This window comes from Trichomycterus rosablanca, chromosome 14, assembly GCF_030014385.1.
Source record: "Trichomycterus rosablanca isolate fTriRos1 chromosome 14, fTriRos1.hap1, whole genome shotgun sequence".
NCBI classification, from domain to species: domain Eukaryota; kingdom Metazoa; phylum Chordata; class Actinopteri; order Siluriformes; family Trichomycteridae; genus Trichomycterus; species Trichomycterus rosablanca.
In genome coordinates this window covers 21,988,047-22,007,805 of record NC_086001.1, presented here as the reverse complement: position 1 = coordinate 22,007,805, position 19,759 = coordinate 21,988,047, and the positions used below count along the sequence as shown (strand labels likewise).

The 19,759-nt window shown below is 41.7% G+C and overlaps 10 non-coding genes across 10 annotated transcripts; 1 reads left to right on the top strand and 9 right to left on the bottom strand.

The window, feature by feature from the left end:
• Positions 1-876: 876 nt before the first annotated feature.
• On the bottom strand, positions 877-948 carry trnaa-ugc (transfer RNA alanine (anticodon UGC)). Its single transcript has one exon. It is a non-coding gene; the product is annotated as a tRNA-Ala (tRNA).
• An 894-nt stretch (positions 949-1,842) lies between these two features.
• Positions 1,843-1,914, bottom strand: trnaa-cgc (transfer RNA alanine (anticodon CGC)). The gene has a single exon. It is a non-coding gene; the product is annotated as a tRNA-Ala (tRNA).
• A 91-nt stretch (positions 1,915-2,005) lies between these two features.
• Positions 2,006-2,081, bottom strand: trnaa-cgc (transfer RNA alanine (anticodon CGC)). Its single transcript has one exon. It is a non-coding gene; the product is annotated as a tRNA-Ala (tRNA).
• A 2,523-nt stretch (positions 2,082-4,604) lies between these two features.
• trnat-cgu (transfer RNA threonine (anticodon CGU)) lies at positions 4,605-4,676 on the bottom strand. The gene has a single exon. It is a non-coding gene; the product is annotated as a tRNA-Thr (tRNA).
• Positions 4,677-4,852: 176 nt separating this feature from the next.
• On the bottom strand, positions 4,853-4,924 carry trnaa-ugc (transfer RNA alanine (anticodon UGC)). The gene has a single exon. It is a non-coding gene; the product is annotated as a tRNA-Ala (tRNA).
• Positions 4,925-5,533: 609 nt separating this feature from the next.
• trnaa-cgc (transfer RNA alanine (anticodon CGC)) lies at positions 5,534-5,605 on the bottom strand. The gene has a single exon. It is a non-coding gene; the product is annotated as a tRNA-Ala (tRNA).
• Positions 5,606-12,110: 6,505 nt separating this feature from the next.
• On the top strand, positions 12,111-12,184 carry trnan-guu (transfer RNA asparagine (anticodon GUU)). The gene has a single exon. It is a non-coding gene; the product is annotated as a tRNA-Asn (tRNA).
• Positions 12,185-14,988: 2,804 nt separating this feature from the next.
• On the bottom strand, positions 14,989-15,060 carry trnaq-uug (transfer RNA glutamine (anticodon UUG)). The gene has a single exon. It is a non-coding gene; the product is annotated as a tRNA-Gln (tRNA).
• A 326-nt stretch (positions 15,061-15,386) lies between these two features.
• trnaq-cug (transfer RNA glutamine (anticodon CUG)) lies at positions 15,387-15,458 on the bottom strand. Its single transcript has one exon. It is a non-coding gene; the product is annotated as a tRNA-Gln (tRNA).
• A 1,139-nt stretch (positions 15,459-16,597) lies between these two features.
• Positions 16,598-16,670, bottom strand: trnak-cuu (transfer RNA lysine (anticodon CUU)). The gene has a single exon. It is a non-coding gene; the product is annotated as a tRNA-Lys (tRNA).
• Positions 16,671-19,759: the final 3,089 nt, after the last annotated feature.

Genomic DNA, 19,759 nt, shown 5'->3' with positions numbered 1-19,759 from the left:
TGCAAAAAAAAAAAAAAAAAAAACCCATGACCAGGTATCTTTAGCCTCTAGCAGGCAGGGGATTGAAAATTTAAAGGCACACTTGCAGAGTAATCTGTGGTAGCTGTTAAGAAGTCTCCAAAAACCATTAAACAGTCAGTTAACAAGCTGCACCGTGTCAATAAAACAAATGGAAAGGCTGGCCAAAAATAACCAAACCCCTGGCCCTTTTGCCCAATTAGTTAGGTAAAGATTAAAACTGATCTGTGAATGGGTCTGGAACAACTACCCGGATATTTGAACGGTTTAATCTAAGCTACGATCCCTGTGTAGCAGTAAGATGCTGCTGTGGAATTACAGCTTTGATGTGTTAGGTAAGTTCTCTTGTGCTGTCCTATAACCGTTGATCTTTTTAGCCAGGTAAAGTTTACAACAGAAAATACTTGTGATTGGGTCTTTCACGGCCAAGTGTTTCAAGGAGCGTTTTGTCTGTGACTTCAAAAACAAAGCACGAATAAGACACACTCAGGGAATGAGCCATGAGCTTTGGTTTCCTAGAGCGATGCCTTAGCCCATGGCCATGGCAGCACAGCAAAGAAAGGTTACACACTGAAAAATGTCCCTGTCCACGAGTAAGCACTGGAATGTGTGCTTGAAAGTGCTAATTCTTAAAGCTATCGGGTGTGGAAGCAAACTTGAAGTTTGTTTCAAGTGAGTGAAACAACAAGCTGGAGACGCAGGGGATTGAACCTTGGACTTCAAACATGGAGAGCATGCACTCTACCACTGAGCTACATCCCCTTTTCTAACAAGGTAGGATTGCTGTGGCTCTATAGCTCTATTGTAGAGAATAAGACCAGCAGGCAAGACATGGTCCCTAATTAAAACGCTTTTGAATGGAGACGCAGAGGATTGAACTCAGCACCTCATACATGCAAAGCATGCGCTCTACCACTGAGCTACATCCCCGACTTGGGCTTCTTAGGGTAAACCTCCAACGGGTATGAGAGTCTTTGCAAAAAGAGAAGCAGAACCAGGAGCAAGAATCTCTAGCCTCTGTCAAGTGAGGGATTGCAGATTTAACAGCACACTTGCATAGTCTTCTGTGGTAGCGGTTAAGAACTGGCTCCAAAGGACATTAAACACTTGGTTAACAAGCTCAATCATGTCATGCAAGCCAATAGAAAGGCCCATCCAAAATTCATCTAACTTCTGTACCTTTGCTCAGTCAGCTGGGTGAAGTTTAAAACAAGCTTGTGATTGAGTCTAAGTACCTGGATATTTCAAGGGATTGTGACACTCTGGAGCTCATACAAGCATGGCGTGCAGTACCTTTAAGCTGCCATCCCTATGTAGAGGAAATGTGCTGGTGTGGAAGCACAGCATTAATGTGGTAAATAAGACCTGCAAGGGAAATTAGGAAAAGAGTTGTGTTTCTAATCTGAGCTACAATCCCTGTGTAGCAGTAAAATGCTGCTGTGGAATTACAGTTTTGATGTGTAAGGTAAGTTCTCTTGTGCTGTCCTATAGCCGTTGATCTTTTTAGCCAGGTGAAGTTTACAAAAGAAAACACTTGTGATTGGGTCTTTACCGGCCAAGTGTATGTTTCAAGGAGTGTTTTGTCTGTGACTTCAAAAACAAAGCACGAATAAGACACACTCTGGGAATGAGCCGTGAGCTTTGGTTTCCTAGAGCGACGCCTTAGCCCATGGCCATGGCAGCACAGCAAAGAAAGGTCACACACTGAAAAACGTCCCTGTGCACGAGTAAGCACTGGAATGTGTGCTTGAAAGTGCTAAATCTTAAAGCTATCGGGTGTGGAAGCAAACTTGAAGTTTGTTTCAAGTGAGTGAAACAACAAGCTGGAGATGCAGGGGATTGAACCCTGGACCTCATACATGCGAAGCATGCGCTCTACCACTGAGCTACATCCCCTTTTCTGACACAGCAGGATTGCTGTGGCTCTATAGATCTATTGTAGAGAATAAGAACGCCGTGCAAGACATGGTCCCTAATTAAAATCTTCTGAATAGAGATGCTGGGGTTCGAACCCAGGACCACATACATGCGAAGCATGCGCTTTACCACTGAGCTACATCCTCGACTTGTTCCTCCCAGGGTAAACCTCCAGTGGTGTATAAAGTACCTGAAGGCCATACTTGAGTAAAAGTACAAGTATCTTAACAGAAATTTACTTAGATAGAAGTTAAAGTCACCTTTTAAAATATTACTTGAGTAAAAGTCTAAAAGTATCTGATGTTTAATGTACTTAAGTATTAAAAGTAATTTGATATTAAATGTACTTAAGTATTAAAAGTAGAAGTAAAAGTAAATGCTGTTAGTATAAACTGAAGCGGTCATTTATAAAAATATAAGATTGTTCTTTTAAGCCTGTACACCACCTTAACAAGCTTTTTTCTTCCTTCCATCTGAACATGATCTGTGCCAATTCATGATTATAATCAGCTGTTCACATCACCTATTTGAAATCACGTCATTATTTAGTTGTACTAAATTGCCCTGATACAACCTTTTTTTAGAATGTGTTGTAGCTTAAAATGCATGTATGTGTATGTTAAGAATGAAGTTGACCAGACAAAACATGAAATATTTTGTGTTCATAAAAGATGGAATAAGAGTCGATGTAAATGTAAGAAACACTGCATTTATTTTATTTGCATTTTCTATACTGTTCCATTTTTTTTATTTGGGTAGTACATTCAAGTTATAGATACTGTATATATCCCAATAACCTAAAACAACTGAATTTTGGCAGAATTAATTTAAAAGCAAAACTCAAGCAAGTTTAACTAAACGTGTGGCACTTTTAACCCTTTAATGATCTGCTCAACCATTAGTATAATCTAAATAGCTGGGTAAAATAAGCTGTATTTAAATAATCTTTTTTGGGCTGTATCTACTCCCTGATTGGCATGTGTTAAACGTAAAAAACATTGGTATTCTTACTTTAAGAAAACACCATTTCTAACTTATGTGTCAACCTGAAGCAGCAGCTGAAAAATCATCCATAAAATTTTGAAAGTTGAGTTCTTGTTGAGACCATTAAACGGTTAAAGACGTGCATGTTCCTCAGCACCATGAATGTTTCCTCTGTCAGTGTGTAATGATGTAAGGTACCCTGACACATTACCAACATGGACTGTAGTGTAAAAACTCACCTGTTGTATTCTGGCACTGCTCACACTCACCAGTGGGGTCCTAAAAGAGTACTATTGGAAAACTCCTTAGCTTTACTTACCTGGGTGAGTCCATCCTCTGTAGAAGGGGAGGGGTGAAGAACCTGTAAAAGAGAAGAAATGTTAGATAAGTATATGCTGTAAATATTGGAAATGTTGTTACTGAATGGGTTTGAGTATTGTTTGTAACTTATAACATGTTGCCATATTTGATGCTCTGTGAACTAGATATTTATTTTGTTATATATTTTGTCTTTACCTGTATGAGGTATGGTATGATCCAGGGGAGGAGCTACCTGTTTAAATACAGCTCTGGAAAAGGTGTAGGGGGTTCTTTTTTCTGGAGAAGGGCTAAAAGCTATGCTAGGCCTGTGACTTGTAAACATCAATGCATGACTTGCAGTCACAAGTCTGTTTCCTCTGGTGGTAGAGGTTGAGTTTTCTTTTTTTTTTTTCATAGCGCGCTTGTAAATATTTTGATTGTTGTGGCCAAAAATGAAGGTGACGGGGAAAAAGAACAACTTCTGTGCTCCTGCTAATTCTTTTCAGTGCTTTCAACCATTCACCCTACATTACCCATAAAGAGTGCCCTTTTCTATTGTTTTGTGGTAGTCTGGGAACATGCTTTATCACACAATGTAATACAGAAGTTATCTGAGGAAATATTTGTCTGTAGGGGAGTTTTTAAAAATGATGGAACACATCATGTCTGCACTGAATTAATTACAAGCTAATGTAGTGAAACGTTTTATTTGTGGTTCGGAAATGTAGTGGAGTACAAGTGAAAGTTGCCGAATTTTTTTATACTCCAGTAAAGTACAGATACTCCAAAAAACTACTTAAGTACTGTAATTAAGTATTATTACTTCGTTACTATACACCACTGTAAACCTCCAACAGGTACGAGAGTCTTTGCAAAAAGAGAAGCAGAACCAGGAGCAGGAATCTCTAGCCTCTGTCAAGTGAGGGATTGCAGATTTAACAGCACACTTGCATAGTCTTCTGTGGTAGCTGTTAAGAACTGGCTCTCTGAACCGGTTGGCCCCAAAAGACATTAAACACTCGGTTAACAAGCTCCATCATGTCATGCAAGCCAATAGAAAGTCCCATCCAAAATTCATCTAACTCCTGTACCTTTGCTCAGTCAGCTGGGTGAAGTTTGAAACAAGCTTGTGATTGTGTCTGACTAAGTACCTGGATATTTCAAGGGATTGTGACACTCTGGAACTCATACAGGCACGACATGCAGTACCTCTAAGCTGCCATCCCTGTGTAGAGGAAATGTGCTGGTGTGGAAGCACAGCATTAATGTGGTAAATAAGACCTGCAGGGGAAAATAGGAAATTAGTTGTATTTCTTAAATTAGCCTAGAGGGAATGTGAACTAGAGCATATTGGCCATGTTTTAAAATGAGAGCATGCATGTTAAAGGCACGAACAGGGATTGAACCCGTGACCTTCGGTTTACGAGACCAATGCCTTACCACTTGGCCATCACGCCTCTGTTGAAAGTTGAAAACACATTATTGTGCAAAAGTAACACCTGGAAGCTGAGCACCTTCTTAAAGTTCAAGAGTAACAAGCAGAACGCCAGCTTGATAGTGACCGTTCTTAAAGCCGTCGGCTTTAGAAGCACACTTGAAGCTTTTTTCCTAGCAGAGTGAAACAACAAGCTACTGGAGATGCAGGAGATTGAACCCTGGGCCTCATACATGCAAAGCATGCGCTCTACCACTGAGCTACATCCCCCGGAACAGGCGCCAATGCAGGTACAGGACTCTTTGCAAAAAAAAAAAAAAAAACCCATGACCAGGTATCTTTAGCCTCTAGCAGGCAGGGGATTGAAAATTTAAAGGCACACTTGCAGAGTAATCTGTGGTAGCTGTTAAGAATTGGCTCTGCAAGCCAGTTGGCTCCAAAACACATTAAACACTCAATTAACAAGCTGCACCGTGTCAATAAAGCAAATGGAAAAGCTAACCAAAAATGACCAAACCCCTGGCCCTTTTGCCCAATTAGTTAGGTAAAGATTAAAACTGATTTGTGAATGGGTCTGGAACAACTACCCGAACTGAAAAATGGCCCTGTGCACGAGTAAGCACTGGAATGTGTGCTTGAAAGTGCTAATTCTTAAAGCTATCTGGTGTGGAAGCAAACTTGAAGTTTGTTTCAAGTGAATGAAACAACAAGCTGGAGATGCAGGGGATTGAACCCTGGATCTCATACATGCGAAGCATGCGCTCTAGCACTGAGCTACATTCGCTTTTCTGACACAGCAGGATTGCTATGGCTCTATAGCTCTATTGTAGAGAATAAGAACGCCAGGTAAGACATGGTCCCTAATTAAAAGCTTTTGAATGGAGATGCTGGGGATTGAACCCAGGACCTCATACATGCGAAGCATGCGCGCTACCACTGAGCTACATCCCCGACTCGTGCTGCCCAGGGTAAACCTCCAGTGCTGTATAAAGTACCTGAAGGCCATACTTGAGTAAAAGTACAAGTATCTTACCAGAAATTTACTTAGATAGAAGTAAAAGTCACCTTTTAAAATATTACTTGAGTAAAAGTCTAAAAGTATCTGATGTTTAATGTACTTAAGTATTAAAAGTAATTTGATATTAAATGTACTTAAGTATTAAAAGTAGAAGTAAAAGTAAATGCTGTTAGTATAAACTGAAGCGGTCATTTAGAAAAATATAAGATTGTTCTTTTAAACCTGTAAACCAACTTAACAAGCTTTTTTCTTCCTTCCATCTGAACATGATCTGTGCAAATTTGTGATTATAATCAGCTGTAATACAGAAGTTATCTGAGGAAATATTTGTCTGTAGGTGAGTTTTTAAAAATGATGGGACATCATGTCTGCACTGAATTAATTACAAACTAATGTAGTGAAACGTTTTATTTGTGGTTCGAATGTAATCGGTAGCTAGATATCTGAACAATGTTAATGCTAATAATAATAATAATAAAAACAATGGTGCTGTGGCTTTACTTTGTTAATCATTCCTAACTTACATCAGTGTGTTAGACGGGGAGATTCTGAAATGACGATTATTCCGTATCTTTGAGTGAACGATGCGCTTTTAGAAAACGTTTGCATCTGCGCATTAATGTGTTTAACCGCTGATGTAATTTACAAGCGCAGATTCACCAAACCTGCTGCAGTCTGTCACACATCTCACATTGTTTAGCTAAAAAATTCTTGTCATTTTATTTTGTAGTAACGAGTAACGAATTCGCATACAGCAAATGTATCGGAGTAAAAGTACACAATTTCTTTAGGAAATGTAGTGGAGTAAAAGTGAAAGTTGCCGAATTTTTTTATACTCCAGTAAAGTACAGATACTCCAAAAAACTACTTAAGTACTGTAACGAAGTATTATTACTTCGTTACTATACACCACTGTAAACCTCCAATGGGTACGAGAGTCTTTGCAAAAAGAGAAGCAGAACCAGGAGCAGGAATCTCTAGCCTCTGTCAAGTGATTGATTGCAGATTTAACAGCACACTTGCATAGTCTTCTGTGGTAGCTGTTAAGAACTGGCTCTCTGTACCGGTTGGCTCCAAAAGACATTAAACACTCGGTTAACAAGCTCTATCATGTCATGCAAGCCAATAGAAAGTCCAATCCAAAATTCATCTAACTCCTGTACCTTTGCTCAGTCAGCTGGGTGAAGTTTAAAACAAGCTTGTGATTGAGTCTGACTAAGTACCTGGATATTTCAAGGGATTGTGACACTCTGGAGCTCATACAGGCACGGCATGCAGTACCTCTAAGCTGCCATCCCTATGTAGAGGAAATGTGCTGGTGTGGAAGCACAGCATTAATGTGGTAAATAAGACCTGCAAGGGAAATTAGGAAAAGAGTTGTGATTCTTAAATAAGCCTAGGGGAAATGTGAACTAGAGCATATTGGTCATGTTTTAAAACAAGAGCATGCATGTTAAAGGCACGAACGGTGATCTTCGGTTTACGAGACCGACGCCTTACCACTTGGCCATCGCACCTCTCTAGGCAACTGGCAGAAAGTTGAAAAAACATTCTTGTGCAAAAGTAACAACTGGAAGCTGAGCACATTCTTAAAGTTCAAGAGTAACAAGCAGAACGCCAGCTTGATAGTGACCGTTCTTAAAACCATCGGCTTTAGAAGCACACTTGACCATCGTTTTTAACCTGCTTTCACCCTTGTCTGTTTTAATCTTTACCTAACTAATTGGGCAAAAGGGCCAGGGGTTTGGTCACTTTTGGCCAGCCTTCTCTGGCCTTCTCTAAATAGCAGGTACTATTGACCTCACTTGTTTGTTAGTTTAAGTCCAAAAGTGGGTGTGGCCCAAACGGGGATCGATCCCACGACCTTGGCGTTATTAGCACCACGCACTAACCAACTGAGTTAACCGGCCGGTGTACAAGGGCAGGGCATATACCCACATACCCGATTCTACACTGACAGCCCTACAGTTATGGAGCTGCCACACAGAAACGATGGAGAGCTTTACTGTTGTTGAGCAGAACAGATCTTCGTGTGAGATGACTGAGGTTCATGTATTTTTCTTTTAGGAATAAATAAAAGCTGATGCTTTTAACCTCATACTTTACTAATACTTTTATTCTACACGGTCTTAATTTCTTTTAGTCCTCTGCCATGTGCAGTGCAAGAATTCACTAAATTACACAGCAGTTCCCTTTTTTATTGACAAAATTGACAAAATTTTATTGATAAAATTGATTGTAACCATTTATAAAGATCATGCCACGTTCATTAGGTGAAATGAAGCCAGGATTAAAGATGGTAGAAGAACAAGGTGGTATTCTTACTTTCAGTGATTAAATTACTCAGGTTAGAAAGTCCTGATACACAGAACATGCTCACCTGACTCTCAGCCATGCTAGCTTTAATCATTAAAGTGGGTGTGACCCTGATTCTGAATCATTCTCGTACCCGTCTGATTCCTGCTGATTTAGACGGATTAAACTGGTGTTACAGAGCCGAGAACTGAACCCCTCCCCTCCCGGAGTATAGTGGTAATGATAATTCACCTCGCTCTCGACTGTTTCTTCTACACTCTCAGTCAGGTTCTGAATGGCGCTGATCCACGCCCGTCTACCTGCCTCACAGTCGGCCTGGAACGTACAGCTCCTGTACACACACGGTGATAGATACAGATTATATAGGATGCAGACAGATAGACAGTTTGAGTAGATAGATAGACAGACATTCAGACAGACAGATGGATAGACAGATAAATAGTCTATCTACCTGTCTGTCTGTCTATTGATCATCTGTCTGTCTGTCTATCTCTGATGACTATAGATCTTGTCTTACCTTGTGGGCGTGACCACACGGAAGCAGAAGCGTCGCCCGGCGTCCTCACAGCTCTGGACTGAACAGCGCTGCAGGTATTCAGCCAGCACCGTGAAGTCACGCTGGGGGAATAGAACATAAAACCTTCTTATTTATACAGTCAATGATATAAACGTCGGTGAAATCGTCCCAGACTTAAACATGACGGGGCGGTTTGGGACACAGCCCGGCACAGAAGTCGACCTCTGCTGTGATGCGCCCAAAAGATGAGGGTGCATTATGGGTCCAGGAGAGAGCTGATTTAGATCACCCCTCCATCAGGAGCGCTTCCTCTGCCTCCGTGCCGCCCCTGTGACCCGGGTCGCCCCCGGAGGATGCCCGGGAAGGCGCCCCGCAACACAGCACACGCAGAAACCTCTGTCTCAGAGAAGCAGCCATCGTAAATGAGGAGAAAATCAAAATGCTGCTCCTGAAGAGCACAGGTCCACATTGTGATGTCACAGCGTTCCGAGGGAGCAGAGTGAATTTACCTTTACCATATATGGGCATGACTGGATTCATGTGACTGCACATATACTAACTTGATTTCCACTGTGGGACGGCTTCTGTAGGATCCTGGGTTTGATTCCCGGGTGAAGTTTGCATGTTCTCCCCATGTCCTGGAGGTAACAGAGTACCCTAGGTATAAGTGTGTTTGTTTACGTTTGTCTGGCAACCTGTCCAGAGTGGTTTGTTAATTCCACCCAGTGAATCACACCCCATACCATGACACACCCTGGTACTGACACACCCCCATACCATGACACACCCTGGTACTGACACACCCCCATACCATGATACACCCTGGTACTGACACACCCCCATACCATGACACACCCTGGTACTTGTACTGACACACCCCCATACCATGATACACACTGGTACTGACACACCCCCATACCATGACACACCCTGGTACTGACACACCCCATACCATGACACACCATAGTACTGACACACCCCCATACCATGACACATCCTGGTACTGGTACTGACACACCCCCATACCATGACACACCCTGGTACTGACACACCCCCCATACCATGACACACCCTGGTACTGATACTGACACACCCCCATACCATGACACACCCTGGTACTTGTACTGACACACCCCCATACCATGACACACCCTGGTACTGACATACCCCATACCATGACACACCATGGTACTGACACACCCCCATACCATGACACATCCTGGTACTGGTACTGACACACCCCCATACCATGACACACCCTGGTACTGACACACCCCCATACCATGACACACCCTGGTATTGACACCTCATACATGTGTATGACGTGTGATTGTGTACTGATGTGTGTGTGTATTACATGTGTGTATAAGGTGTGTGTATGATGTGTGTGTATTACGTGTGTATAAGGTGTGTGTGTGTGTGTATGTGTGTGTATTTAGAAACTGAATATTGTAAATGATATTTTACTAACAGTAATGGAGAGAGAAATTTTGACTGTATTAGAGCTGCTGCTACAACAACATAATGAAAAGCTCGACCTACTCAGGTCCATCACAAATGCACTTGGAAAAAATGATCCAAAACAAATTGAGGATTTCACTGCTCCACTTGCCAAATCTCAATTCAGACACTTTGACATGAACCTCTAGACTAGTAAGTGCTTTCTACGTTAAACTGTTTTTTATGTGTTATGTATGTACTTTGTTATAGTCCCTGTAAAAGATGCACTTTGACAATTTACCCAACCCTGGTGTGTTCTAAGGTGGCCCTCTACTATGGTTAAGAGCAGAAAAAAACCCTTAAAACTTTTTGACTTTTATTAGTGAGCACAACATTAGAAAATGTGTGTGTGTGTGTGTGGTGTACAGTACCTGAATAAATTTGGTTACAGTATGTATACTGACTGTGGTGCAGTAACAGATAGAGGTGAAGTATAAAGGTAACAGTGAGTGTCAGTATGTTGGGTGTGCAGTATAGTGCAGTGAATGTGCAGTATGAATTACATTTGGGTTCATTAGAGATGATCAGGATTATATTCAGAGATCTTAGAACCTCATCACATTCATGCACGTGTCTTTCTTTTACAGATTAAGTGTTTTGGTTTTTGTGGAGGTACGACTGGAAAGGAAACTGTAACAAACGACCTGGTAAATCATCATGGATAAGTTTTTTTAAATTAATATTTAAACTGAATTCACTCATTAAGTCTCCTCTCCTACAGCCGAGACGAACTTGAGACCACACCCAACGGAAGGTGACGAAGACAATGGAGGGAGAGACGACAAAAACGAAGATGCCGGTCTTAGCAAGGCTAAAGAGCCCCTTACAAACCACCGCTAACAAGTCTGTTTGTCACGAACCTCAGGTCGCTTTCAAACGATGGATGAACTGAGACTAAGTTTACCATCGCCAACATCTATACAGAAAACGTGTATGATGATAATCACAGAATCTTAGCTTAATCCAGATGTGCCAGATGCAGCTATTGAATTAGTAGGTTGCTCAATCCACCAGAGAGACATAAACAAAGACTCTGGTAAGAGTCACAGAGAGGGCGTGTGCTTCTATATAATACCTGGTGCTGTGTCTATTCCAACATCACTAGAGGATACAGAGCAGAGCAAAGATCTTCAAACAGCTAACAGTGTCTCGCTGGCAGAGGATCTAAATAATTTCTTTGCCCGCTTTGAGGCACAAGGGATGGATCCAGCTGCTGTAACCACACCAGCTACCAGTGAGCACTCTCTTACTGTACAGACGAACCCTTAGATCTGTGAATGTCAGAAAGGCTGCAGGGCCTGATGGGATCCCAGGAAGAGAACTCAGAGACTGTGCCCACCAGTAAAATCTTTAGCATGTCCATGAGAACCTCACTCCCTTAAACATCAAAGGAGAAGAAGTGGAAAGAGTCTCCAGCTTCAGGTTTCTGGGAAGCCACATCATAGAGGACCTCACCTGGACCACAAACACCACCTGAAAACACTCAGGAAAACCAACCTGAACATGGAGCTTTTGGTGGCATTCTACCACTGCTCTGTGGAGAGCATACTGACCTACTGCATTAATGCATGGTCTCAAATAGGACGGAGATCTCGGATCATTAAAATAACACGAAACTGCTGCATTTCTGGTGCAATAACAACCAAATTCAGTTTAGGAGCCACTCATTTCTGCAGATCTTCACTGAAAGTGTGCAGACTCTCTAATGGTTTTTGTGCTGCCATGCAGCTGCTTGAATGGAGTTAGTGTAGAATTATGTGCAAAGATCTAAAGAGTGTAGATAAACAGTGTAGATTAACTGGCTGGTTAGCTCAGTTGGTTAGAGCGTGGTGCTAATAACGCCAAGGTCGCGGGTTAGATCCCTGTATGGGCTACACCCACTTTTGGACTTAAACTAACAAACAAGTGATCCTTCTCTAACTACCAGGTCCTATTAACCTGGGCTTCAGACGTTGTCTCTGACAAGTGTGAGATCTTTTTACTGCCCCTCTCATTCAGGTCAGAAACATGCCATTATTTCAATTTACCAAACTTAATTGCCCTTCTGTAAAAGTTAGCAAGTCATGTGACTCATGTGTACTGTCCAATGAAACTTCTCTGCATGTGTCTCTGTGGCACAATCGGTTAGCGCGTTCGGCTGTTAACCGAAAGGTTGGTGGTTCGAGCCCACCCGGGGACGAGTGTCTTTTATTGCACAACCTGCCTGTTGATCATCGGATATAAGACACAACAACAATGTGTAGCTCCACAGAACAGTGGAAATAAGTAACTGAAAACATCCAGTAAACAACAGTCCTACAAGCACAAACATCCACCTGATAAGTCACTGGAGACCGGCTGTCCAAAGTGGAAGAACGTCCTTTTGGTTTCCGTAGATGTTAAATGAAGACACTCGCCCAACGTGGGGCTCGAACCCATGACCCTGAGATTAAGAGTCTCATGCTCTACCGACTGAGCTAGCCGGACTTAAGCAGCATGTTAGAACAGACAGCTCATCGGTCAGACCATCAGAGAGATGTAGGTTTAATTCACTAACATCACGACCAGATTAAGAACTAATTCACAGTTTACAAACAAACACAATTCAGAATAAGTAACAGAAACAGACACAGACTTACTGTCACTTTTAAACTACTACCTTGACTTGTGTTGAGTTATGAGATTTGCAGTATGATGTTGTTTGGTGTTTGTTAGTGATGAATAGAAGGCTGGTCTATAGAATTTACAATTAATGCCAACTTCAGTGGTTATATAAGTTTTATAAGATGGGCTGTCCTAAAATGACACATAACACATCCCTAAATGCGAGGGTTGGTGGACTTTGTTTCTTCTCTTGATGGAGTGCTGAAAGAGCACACTGAGAATGCCACTGTGTTTAAGGGAACTTCAAAAACTGTGCAGAATGAGCTACTGGACTGTATGTTGTCTGTTCTGAAGGAACATATAATCAAAGAAGCCCAGGGCAGCGATTTTCTTTCAATCCAGGCAGATGAGACAATGGATATTGCCACGCAGTGCCAGCTTGTTCTTGTACTACGCTATATTGATGCTAAAAACAATGTGCAGGAAAGATTTTTTGAGTTCATCCCTTTGCAGTCGGCCACTGCTGATTCCATTGCTACAGCCCTAAAAGAACGTCTTGCAACTATCCTTCCTGAGGATCAAAAGGGTAAGCTCATCTGCCAGGCATATGATGGAGCCAGCGTGATGAGGGGTGCCACTGCAGGTGTTCAGAAGAAGATACAAGACATGTACCCAAATGCACACTACATCCACTGCTACGCACATCAGCTCAGTCTGATAATGCAGCAGGCTACTTCTCACATAACCAAAGTGAGATTTTTTTTTTCTAACCTTGGTGGATTTGCCAGCTTTTTTTCCAGATCACCCAAGCGCACAAGTATTCTTGATAACGTTGTGGCGCACAGACTTCCAGCATCCAGCAATATCAGATGGAACTTTCACAGCCGTACCATCAATACTGTGTTTGAACACAGAGAGGACCTCATTCGCTGTTTTGAAAGCATACGAGACTCTGGTGACTTTGACCCCATTACTGTCAGAGAGGCAGGTGCATTTGCCATGCTACTGGAGGATCAGGATTTTAAGTTCTTTCTGCAGCTTTTCCACCATATCATGCCTCATGTGGACCTCCTCTATTCCAAACTCCAGAAGAAGGTCATAGATTCAGTTTATATCAAGGAGAGCATTCAGTAGTTCCAGCAGGACATTCAAAAGATCAGGTAATAGTTGTGCATTTTCCTCCTTTGTTTATTAGTATTATTGTTATTATTATTGGTATTGTAATTTTTTTCCTTTGCAGAAATTCTCTCCATTCCATGGTTGGACAAAGCAGTGAAGGTAGCGGTCAGCCAGTAAAGAAGCGTCGGACACTCAGTGTAGAAGACCATGAAAGGATTGCTGCAGAGGTGAGTTGTGGAAGTCACAGTCCAATTAGATTAGATTTGTTTAGAGCTGTTTCTATGCTATGCATGAATGATCAGTGTATGTTGGTGTAATGCTTGTCAGCAATATATGTTATTATTCTTGCTGTACTGCAATATATGGGTAATATGGAATAAAACTAATTCTCATAACATTTGGTTCCTGAATTTTCTATAAACCTGTTCCACAAAAATTCTGTTCCAAAAATGCTTTAACACATTTTGTCTTGAAAATGGCAGCAAACTCATTTCTATGACTTGATCTATGACTAAATTTCAACAGTGATAGAAAAATATCACTTCATAATTTTCATGTTTATCCTTCTCTAGGTCTGTGATATCATACTGGGACACACCAGTGAGCGCTTTTCCTTCACAAACCACCTTGTTAGTGCCACACTCTTGCAGGGGGACAAGTTTGAACCATACAAGACAGCATTTCCTGAAGATGCACTGAGCAACACCTTAAAAGCCTATCCAGTGCTCAATCAAGGTAAGCTGAAGACAGAGCTTAGTCTTATCTACAGCAGGGAAGAGTTCAAAGCCTGTTGTGGTGCTGTGGGCCTATTCCAGCTTTTTATGGAAAATAATCTTGAAGAAGTATTTTCAGAGACTGTCACTCTCCTGAAGATCCTCATCACCACACCCATGACCACAGCAGAAGCTGAAAGGTGCTTGTCAACCTTGAAAAGAATTAAAACTTTTCTGAGAAACTCTATGACCCAGGACAGGCTGAATGCATTGGCCATGTTGTCAATGGAGAAGAGACTAGTGACTGAGATTACTGACTTTAACCATAATGTCATTGAGAAATTTGCAAGACAGAAGGAAAGGAGGGCAAAATTCATGTTCAAATAGTGCTACTTTTAAAGGCTTGTTTTTTATTGTTTTGTTTTTAATTTGTTGTTTTGTTTGCGCCCCCTCAAATTTTTTAGCACCAGCCGCCACTTTTGGTGTTACAATTCGGCATAGAGCAGTCATATGTGGAACACTATTCTCTACTCATCATTGATAACAGTGTTTTTACCTAAATAAAGCCAGGTTCCACCGAGATTTGAACTCGGATCACTGGATTCAAAGTCCAGAGTGCTAACCATTACACCATGGAACCACACAGTGAGGTCTTACTTAAGCCCAAAAGTGAATAATTAGTCATTTAAGAGCAAGTTGGCTGTTAGATGGCGCTGTAAACAATGATTTGCAATTATATTTTGGGATGGAGCAGTCACATGTGGAACACTATAGCACTACTAGTGCTATTATGATATTCAAGCTGGATGAATGGATGGAAATTAACATGTAATTTAAGGTGACTCTAAACTAGCACAAGCAATTGTGATGCTCTGTTCTACTGCACATGCGCTGAATGCTACCATCCTGAAACTGCTAATGTTTCTCAATCTTGGGCCTCACACCGGGCCCCAAATAAAAGCAGTAAGGTCCCACCGAGATTTGAACTCAGATCGCTGGATTCAGAGTCCAGAGTGCTAACCATTACACCATGGAACCCTGACGCCACAAAAACTAAACGTAATGATTCGCCATTTGCTAAGTAAATAAAGCAAAACTACACACAACTTCAGACTTTACTTTAACATCTCAAGTGATTTAAACTTACGTGACTGATATAATTGATTGAAATCAATTGAACAAACTGAGGTAATTTAGAAGTTTTAAACACAAAATAAAAGTAATTTTAGTTAAACATTGCCACCCAAGTATCAAAATCACAACAAAACGTTCCACTGTTGGTAAATTGCACCAAGTTCAGGACTCAGTTGGCCGGTAGATGGAGCTGTAAACCCACTTTAGGACTTAAACTAACAAACAAGTGATCCTTCTCTAACTAGCAGGTCCCATTGACCTGTGCTTCAAACGTTGTCTCTAACAAGTGTGAGGTCGTTTTAATGCCCCTCTCATTCAGGTCAGACACATGTGATTATTTTAATTTGCAGTAAAGCAACAGTAAATGTTGAGACCAACATTGTTTCTGTGAGGTCCATAACTGAAGGGTTGAATCGGGTATGTGGGTATATGCCCTGCACTTGGACACAGGCCGCTTAGCTCAGTTGGTTAGAGTGTGGTGCTAATAACGCCAAAGTCGTGGGTTTGATCCCCGTACGGGCCACTGTCTCTCTTGGACTTAAACTAACAAACAAGTGAACCTTCTCTAACTAGGAGGTCCTATTGACCTGGGCTTCAAACGTTGTCTCTGAAAAGTGTAAGATCATTTTAATGTCCCTCTCATTCAAGTCAGAAACATGCCATTATTTCAATTTGCCAAACTTAACTGTCCTTCTGTAAAAGCTTGCAAGTCATGTGACCCATGTGTACCATCCAATGAAACATCTGTGCGTGTGTTTCTGTGGCACAATTGGTTAGCGCGTTCGGCTGTTAACTGAAAGGTTCGTAGTTCTAGCCCACCCACAGACGAGTGCCTTCTATTGCACAACCTGCCTGTTAATCAAATGGATATGAGACACAACAACAATGTGTAGCTCCACAGAATAGTGGAAATAAGTAACTGAAAACAACCAGTAAACAACAGTCCTACAAACACAAATATCCACCTGATAAGTCACCGGAGACCGACTGTCCAAAGTGGAAGAACGTCCTTTCGGTTTCTGTAGATGTTAAATAAAGACACTCGCCCAACGTGGGGCTCGAACCCACGACCCTGAGATTAAGAGTCTCATGCTCTACCGACTGAGCTAGCCAGGCTTAAGCAGCAGGTCAAAACAGACAGCTCATCGATCAGACCATCAGAGAGATGTAGGTTTAATTCACTAACATCACGACCAGATTAAGAACTAATTCACAGTTTACAAACAAACAAAATTCAGAATAAACAACAGAAACAGACACAGACTTACTGTCGCTGTAATGTATTATAGTGTTAAATTGTAGCCTATTTTAATGAGATTACGCTTTAATGCTGTATTTTCTTAAATGTATTTAATTCAGCACAATGGTTAAACTGCACAACCCAACAAGTTAAAATAACCCATCATGTGTTCTGTCCAGGTCAGACACATGTGATTATTTTTATTTGCCAAACTTAATTGCCCTGCTGTAAAAGTTAGCAAGTCATGTGACCCGTGTGTACCGTCCAATGAAACAGCTGTGCCTGCGTCTCTGTGGCGCAATCGGTTAGCGCGTTCGGCTGTTAACCGGAAGTTCGAGCCCACCCAGGGACGACCCAGCTAACACAGAACGTTCCCGTAACGTTAGATTTTGGTTCCCCTATGGTTATTTTTAGGGAACCATCCCATAACGTTATGGGAACGTTCTATTTTCGTTAAAAAAATCAGCGCTGTTCCCGGAACGTTCCGGGAACTATGAAACCTAACGTTCTCTCATGGTTTTATGAGAACTAACAGAGAACGTTAGTTAAAGCTTGTATAAGGTTTTATTTCTTATGTGTATAAAGTAACGTTCCAGTAACGTTCCCGGAAGGTTTCTAAGTTAACCCAGCTAGCACAATCATCTGGCCCATGTTGAACAGCGTCACCATGGCAACAGTGCGACGCGAGCCGTTGAAAAAGAGGACTCGTTCGTTCGTGTGAGGTAAATAAACGTTTAATCTTAACAACTTTTTACTTAGTAAAATGTAAGCACAATGTCTATTAATGAGTTCTGGATTAAGATAGAGAACAATTTGGAAATGGAAACTGTTAGGTAATGTTATCTAGTGAGTTTCAGGTTAACTGGTAGTCTGAACTGAAACACTTCAGGTAACGTTAGCTAAAAGGCTAACAGTTTCTAGCATTAGACAACAGCTGCTAAATAATTGAAGCTCATTGAATACTGTAGATAACGTTAACTTAAAAGCTACAATAAGCAACAAGAACAAGAACAACAATAATAGTAATACAATAATAAGCAACAGACGACCTACCATCTCTGACTACATCCACAAGGTGGACCAACAAAGCAGGTGTGTATAATATAAGAGTGGACAGTGAGTGGACACGGTATTTGAAAACTCCAGCAGCGATGCTGTGTCTGATCCACTCATACCAGCACAACACACACTAACACACCACCACCATGTCAGTGTCACTGCAGTGCTGAGAATGATCCACCACCTAAATAATACCTCCTCTGAGGTGGTCATGTGGAGGTCCTGACCATTGGAGAATAAGGTAAAAGGGGGCTAACAAAGTATGCAGAGTAACTGATGGACGACAGTGGAACTGTAGAGCTACAAAGTGCACCTATAGATAGATAACTTTATTAATCCCATAGGGAAACTCAGTAAATGGTTAGTAAACTATATGGTTAGTGGAGCAGATAGAAAAAGTGTATACATACAAGGAGGTTTAATGTTATGGCTGATCATATATAGTTTTATAACCCAAAGGTTGTCCCTTGTATTTTTTGTAGATATTCAAGTGTCCACTACCATCACTGAGCCACATTTGCTTATTCACCTCTCATACATGAGTAAAAACTATGAACACTATTCTGCAGCATCTAACATCCGGTGTAGATCATCAGCCAAGGTCACAAGATCCAGCAAGAAGGTTCTGGGTCCGATCCCCAGGTGGGGCGGTCTGAGTCCTTTCTGTGTTGTTTGCATGTTCTCCCCATGTCCGTGCAGGTTTCATCTGGGTGCTCCGGTTTCCTCCCACAGTCCAAAGACATGCAAGTGAGGTGAATTGGAGACACTAAATTGTTCATGACTGTGTTTGATATAACCTTGTGAACTGATCTGATGAATCTTGTGTTATGAGTAACTACCGTTCCTGTCATGAATGTAACCAAAGTGTAAAACATGTCGTTAAAATCCTAATAAACAAACAAACATTACTTCTTTATATTGTTTATATACAGTATATATACATATATACATACATACATATATATATACAGTGTATCACAAAAGTGAGTACACCCCTCACATTTCTGCAAATATTTTATTATATCTTTTCATGGGACAACACTATAGACATGAAACTTGGATATAACTTAGAGTAGTCAGTGTACAGCTTGTATAGCAGTGTAGATTTACTGTCTTCTGAAAATAACTCAACACACAGCCATTAATGTCTAAATAGCTGCAACATAAGTGAGTACACCCCACAGTGAACATGTCCACATTGTGCCCAAAGTGTCAATATTTTGTGTGACCACCATTATTATCCAGCACTGCCTTAACCCTCCTGGGCATGGAATTCACCAGAGCTGCACAGGTTGCTACTGGAATCCTCTTCCACTCCTCCATGATGACATCACGGAGCTGGTGGATGTTAGACACCTTGAACTCCTCCACCTTCCACTTGAGGATGCGCCACAGGTGCTCAATTGGGTTTAGTCCATCACCTTTACCTTCAGCTTCCTCAGCAAGGCAGTTGTCATCTTGGAGGTTGTGTTTGGGGTCGTTATCCTGTTGGAAAACTGCCATGAGGCCCAGTTTTCGAAGGGAGGGGATCATGCTCTGTTTCAGAATGTCACAGTACATGTTGGAATTCATGTTTCCCTCAATGAACTGCAGCTCCCCAGTGCCAGCAACACTCATGCAGCCCAAGACCATGATGCTACCACCACCATGCTTGACTGTAGGCAAGATACAGTTGTCTTGGTACTTCTCACCAGGGTGCCGCCACACATGCTGGACACCATCTGAGCCAAACAAGTTTATCTTGGTCTCGTCAGACCACAGGGCATTTCAGTAATCCATGTTCTTGAACTGCTTGTCTTCAGCAAACTGTTTGCGGGCTTTCTTGTGCGTCAGCTTCCTTCTGGGATGACGACCATGCAGACCGAGTTGATGCAGTGTGCGGCGTATGGTCTGAGCACTGACAGGC